Here is a 6559-nt window from a genome sequence, read left to right as displayed (position 1 = left end):
GGCCTTTACGCATAAAAAAGAAGGCTTTTGCAGTTCATGATAGTGATACTGTAACATGAGCAGAAAGAATGCACAGCCAGACCAGGGTTCGAACCCGGGAACCTCCCGACTCTAGACAGATGCTCTACAATTGAGCTACATGGTTGCTGACGATCAACAGTCTAGTTCCGCTCGCTACAATACATATACTAAACTCATCCTTCAACCAACAAAATTTATCATTAGCAGTAAGCACCTATATGGATATATATACATGATCAGTTCATACACCTTTATGGACCTTATGATAAGATTAATAGTAAAACATGACATAAGTGCACAATATGGTATATATAAGACTCTTACCTGTATAGTATACAGTGTCTTCATAACTACATATTAACACTAGCATGTATGTGGTGTAGATGTAAGTATACCAGTTATTCATGTAAATAGCTAGGGAGTACACCACATGGTAGACTTCCCATGTACTAGGTATATCTGACAGCAAATAAAAATCATTGGCATGCTCAATTAAAATATCATAAATAACCGGGTCGTTAATTGAGAGTCACTATTCTGTTAAACTCTGTCAAGACTTGAATTGCTGAAGTAAATCTGATCTTGGTTGGAAACAAGTTTTATGAGTGAAGAGACAGGACACTCTGGTTTAATGTTATATGTTATTGCAAGCATCAGTGTTCTCCTTATAATGATCATGACGTGTGGGGATTGCGCCAGCAGTTATCACAAATTTCATACACTGTATACCCTGAAACTTTCGCCGAGTCAAAAAGACACCCTTTACAGATCAAATCCATATTTGCCAGTGTTAATTTTTCTATCCACATGTTATTACTACCATTCTAATAAATGGTATGCTGTGCACTTGTATAAATTTTAGCTCTCATGATAAATTCGCTCTCATTGTGAAAAGGGGAAAAGGGAAAAATTAAACTGCAGCAAAAATTCCCTGGTATACAGTATTCAACTTCTGTCTTGTACCATTATGTAATGATTAAAATAAAAGTACCTAGGTAGGCAGTGACCAGTACAGGAGCGGCTCACCTGTTGGCAGACACTTACGCACCGACAGATACAGGAGTCACACTTACGCACCGACAGATACAGGAGTCACACTTACGCCCCGACAGATACAGGAGTCACACTTAGGCACAGACAGATACAGGAGTCACACTTCCGCACCGACAGATACAGGAGTCACCCTTACGCACCGACAGAGACAGGAGTCCCCCTTACGCGCCGACAGATACAAGAGTCACACTTACGCACCGACAGCTACAGGAGTCACACTTACGCACCGACATATACAGGAGTCACACTTACGCACCGACATATACAGGAGTCACACTTACGCACAGACAGATACAGGAGTCACACTTCCGCACCGACAGATACAGGAGTCACAATTATGCACCGACAGATACAGGAGTCACCCTTACGCACCGACAGATACAGGAGACACACTTACGCACCGAAAGATACAGGAGTCACACTTACGCTCCGACAGATACAGGAGTCACACTTCCGCACCGACAGATACAGGAGTCACCCTTACGCACCGACAGAGACAGGAGTCCCCCTTACGCGCCGACAGATACAAGAGTCACACTTACGCACCGACCGATACCGGAGTCACACTTACGCACCGACACATACAGGAGTCACACTTACGCACCGTCAGATACAGGAGTCACACTTGCGCACCGACAGATACAGGAGTCTCACTTACGCACCGACAGATACAGGACTCACACTTACGCACCGACAGATACAAGAGTCACACTTACGCACCGACCGATACCGGAGTCACACTTACGCACCGACATATACAGGAGTCACACTTACGCACCGTCAGATACAGGAGTCACACTTGCGCACCGACAGATACAGGAGTCACCCTTACGCACCGACAGAGACAGGAGTCCCCCTTACGCGCCGACAGATACAAGAGTCACACTTACGCACCGACAGCTACAGGAGTCACACTTACGCACCAACAGATACAGGCCTTAGGATTCACACTTACGCACCGACAGATACAGGATTCACATGGGGATATTGGGGTATACGACTTTTGCTGCTTGCAGACTAACTAGTCCATGTAAATGACTGACTTCTTATTTACTCAGAAGTTCATTAAAAGTGTAGAAAGAAGTTTCTGGGAAAAACTAGCTGATTGTTCCTAAATTGCATTGTCAATTGCACCGTTTAAACTGTCTGAGGGTAGAAAGCATTGTCAGCTTTACATTGTACTTGTTAACAATCTGAAGTTTTAGAACACTTTCAGTTTTGAACTTCATAATAAGTATACTTCATCACATGTTAAATTTAGTTACAATCTTATTAAGTTCATGTTTACGTTAACTTCATACTACGTAGTTAACGGAGCAATGACATCTAACAGATGATTTCAAACAGATTGAATTCTGCTATTTCCACAGGAATCAAGTTTATTCTAGACTAAATTCTTATTCATATGATCATTCAAAGTTATCACTTGAATCTTAAACAACTTCTGCCATAGGCAGATTAAATACTAGTAATTATACTAACTACAGTACATTCCTTATGAAGAAATATAATCAATGCCTTCAACAAATTATATTTTCATTTTGAAAGACCACTTTTATAAATGATGAGACATATTGAAAATGATTACAGAAATACATCACCTTATAAACCGCAATTTGAATTTATTTTAAGTTATGTCCTTGATAATACTATGTTATGTATCCTAGTACAAGGGGGTATCTGTTGAAGTCATGTTATTTCTAAATAATTTTGTTGAAACTTTGTTTTATTCATATATTTTGCCAATACATTGAAATACAAACTATACATTAAATTATATGAAATGGAAAAGGAAACAAAAACAAATGTCATGACACTTATATATGTACATTTGTTACCTACTTCACAATCAATTATTTCAACACTAGCTATGGAAATGGAGTTATGTGGACAACAGAACCAATATGGAATAGGGAAGTGGGTAATGGGTTGGTACGCAGTGGAAACCAGGAATGAATAACATATCAATGCATACATGTGATCATCAGATGGTAATGTCATATTGTTATATTGCAATGAGTATGAGGCACACAATTCAGTACCATATAATCAATTAAATTTTGAGCAATGCTTTAAGTGGACACTCAACTGTTAAAAATATATACACAAATTACATATTATAAATAAACACTGAATAATCAGTGACAAACTGTGTGTGTCACAAAGCATTTCCTTGACTATTAACCGTTTAAATTAGGCAAACATTTTACACACTGAGGATCCTTAGTGGCGGATATTGTGTGTGTACAAGATAGTAAAATGCTACATGGTTCATATTCATATCAACATGAAAAGTTTGAAGTCAGGAAATAGCAACTCAATTTGAAGATGAATTTCCAGCTACCAGGAATACAGGAAGGCCTTCAAGAGGTCTAAAGGCCTTACCGTTCAGTTGAATCATACTTGCCAACTCTCCCCATTTTGGAGGGAGATTACCGATTTTGGACCCGAAAATTGAGCATTTTCAACCAGTGAATATGCTAAACTATTCCTATATTCTAAGAACTAGCGATTTCATCTGAAAGAACAGCTCAAAAGATGCCCTTTAAAAGTGTTATTTTTCCCTAGGATGTACAAACACACATTTTATTTATGCTTTTAATTCTGAAAATGTACACTTAATTGTAACTTAAATATTGTTGGTTTTAGTAGTTTACCATTAAATATTGATGGCTTGTATTGTTGGCTTTAGTTGTTTACATATATAAGTGAAAATACATGACAGTAAACAAGTATGCAAATTTAAGCAAAGCAATACAGTCAGTACATGTAATGCAAATATATATTTTGAATAGTCAACACAATGATGTTTGGGTGTGGCCAACATATGTAAAGATTAAAAAAACTTTACAAATCAACTACCTTTTTATGAAAAAAGAAGTATTTGTGAGATCCACACTAACTTAAAAAGTTTTAAAGGATCAGGTTATCTAGTTAACATTCACTGTCAAAATAAATCATAAAAATGCTCCTGAAAATGATTTAATATTACAGTAAATAAAAGTTATGAAGGTGCAATAATTATATAGTTTAATTTAAACTATATTTCAGGTAAGCATATATACACCCCATACCTTCAAGACTGATAGTAGTGTCTGACCTTAGACACATAAACAATCACCATAAAAAAAAAACCCGTCTACTATGGGGTCTATAGGAATCAGGAACTCCATAGACTAAGTTGTCTATAAAGGTATTTCCTGTGATATGTATTATTTAAGTATAGTAGTGAGGGAAAAAGGGCTACTTTAAATAAAAGTAAGTAAAATTTTCTTGGTCAAGATTGGACCTATGAAAATTTCATGAGGTCTATCTGAATTCTGTATTACATAGACCTATGATTTGTCCATTGTAACACTGCTTAGTCTTACAGCTAATATAACAGACTCAAAAGTAATGTATCATAAATATATGATACATAGTATGTGTCTATACTCACACTGTTTCACATCTCTTCAGTCGAGGCATGAAATTCTTAATGCTATGCCCGTCCTTATAAACAATGTGAACAATTCATGGAAAAAAAATCTGTTGACCTTGACATGCAAGCGGAAAACCCCTTTAACAATAAGAATGGAAAAGTTGAAGTCCTAACATGATGCAAGAAGCCAGTATGATTGCTGTATGATTGCTATGTAAATGAATCATGGAATGCCTACTATTTAATTAAGATAACAAAAATATGGTTCATGGTGGTCGACTCCTCTGTAAGCATAATTCATTGCTTCTGTTGACGCTGCTTCATATATATATAGCCATTCACTTATTTACAGGTTGCGCAGAGGACCCGTATACAACTTAATAATTATATATTGGTAGCACAATGGTAAAAACTTGATTGGATGTTTGACCCATTGCTTATTGAGTCTAGGTTCAAAAACATTTAAGGTTTGTGAATCTACCACAATTGTAGAGAGTTGATTCCAAATATGCAAGACCCTTCAGGATTGGTGCTGTTTGTAAAAGTTGCTCATACATGTTCCTTATACATTTTGTATATAATATATCAATCATTTCAATATCATTCTAAATTTCTAATTCCTATTTTGTTAAGAGCATTCATCTTTGTGGGAATTATTGTGACAAAATGACAACATCATGCATTGATACTTATTATGGATACTTAATCCAGGGTTATATTACTTTCTTAACGTGCAGACATAAAATCAATCTGTTGGATTTAATTGAAATTAAAATGCCCCACCACCACCACCACCACCAAAGTGTCAATATAGTAGGGTTACAAGTTAGGGAAGACTATTTAATATTTTAACATATTTACATACACAATGCAGATGTCTGTGCAATATACATACATTTAATTGTACAAAACACATACCACAAACTAAAACTTTCAGATGTTTTAAACAATTACACTACAGATTGAGTGAGGATCTCCCATGTAATAATGCAGGTGGTTGAATTTTTAACAGGACAGGGTTTTTTTTATGAATGATGCAACACTGTATCTTTAACGGTATTTTGTTGGTATTTTTGTTATCCTGTAACAATTTTGGAAAAGTCGATATGTTGAACACATTTCCATCAAAGCGCCCATTTTACTATGTCCGCATTGTCAGCTTGACATCCTTATATAATTAGTCACCTTATCTAGACCACGTACTTTGTCACGAGTACATGTGGATTACATGGAGTACATATACATCATGAACAATTAAAAAAGTGCATTTTGAAATCAAAGCTTTTAAAATATCGGCATTCAACCACAGAAGGTGACAGACCAGAACTGAAGGGTAAGCTTATATGGTGAAAATACTTGAACAAGATGCCTTGCGTTATTGGCGAGTAGCTGAAGGTCAGATCGGAACACTGCTTCCGCTCTGGCTTGGTAAACATTTCGTTGTATACTGATGCCATTAAACTGAAGCAATGTCATTAACAATTTAGCGTAATACTTACACACGTACGTAAACTAGATGATAACCGCTAAAACTACCTGACGTTTCTATTTCTCGCTACTTCGCACGTGTGGTAGCTTCAATGTCATGCAGACGCTTAAGGTGGTATATAATATGCAGAACGGAGGATCGGATAAAAGTTCCGTGTTCTGATGCAATTAACTTCGGAAAATTTTACGCTTCGTCTGATGCAATATATGCGGACAGAGTGTTTTTCCACCATTTTTCCACAACTGCAAATTATAATTTTGCCTAAAGATTCCCATAATGGACACATTACATCAGAGACGTATATATACTACTGGCTTTATATGTCTCTGCATTTTATGATTATGCACAATATCAATGGAGGTCTTAAAAACATTTCATTTAGTTCTTAAACACCACGTGGCTGTGACATACTTTCTTATCTCTATCACTAAACGGATTGTTAATTTTGTAGAACAACATACAAAGGGAAAAGGAATTTTTAATATATATTTTTCGGTTTTCCACTTTTGAGCAACTAATTTGCATCTGATAGTTATAACCTTCACCACATATACCTACTGATTTGAGGTTTGAGC

General features: G+C 36.4%; 1 protein-coding gene across 3 annotated transcripts in view; it reads right to left on the bottom strand.

Annotated features, from left to right (window-relative positions):
* Positions 1-6087, bottom strand: part of LOC110455010 (organic cation transporter protein-like) — a 25475-nt gene extending 19388 nt beyond the window's left edge. The window contains exon 1 of one of the 3 annotated variants that reach the window (XM_021504883.1): positions 5995-6087. The gene's annotated coding sequence lies outside the window, so the exon portion shown is untranslated. Of the gene's footprint in view, positions 1-4513; positions 4594-5994 lie in introns of those variants that run through there. The other 2 variants (XM_021504884.1, XM_021504885.1) reach the window with 2 other exon arrangements.
* Between the last annotated feature and the right edge of the window lie 472 nt (positions 6088-6559).

Source organism: Mizuhopecten yessoensis, unplaced genomic scaffold (assembly GCF_002113885.1).
Source record: "Mizuhopecten yessoensis strain PY_sf001 unplaced genomic scaffold, ASM211388v2 scaffold8123, whole genome shotgun sequence".
Taxonomy (NCBI): domain Eukaryota; kingdom Metazoa; phylum Mollusca; class Bivalvia; order Pectinida; family Pectinidae; genus Mizuhopecten; species Mizuhopecten yessoensis.
The sequence above is the reverse complement of the archived record's forward strand: the minus strand, read 5'-3'. Positions and strand labels throughout refer to the sequence as shown.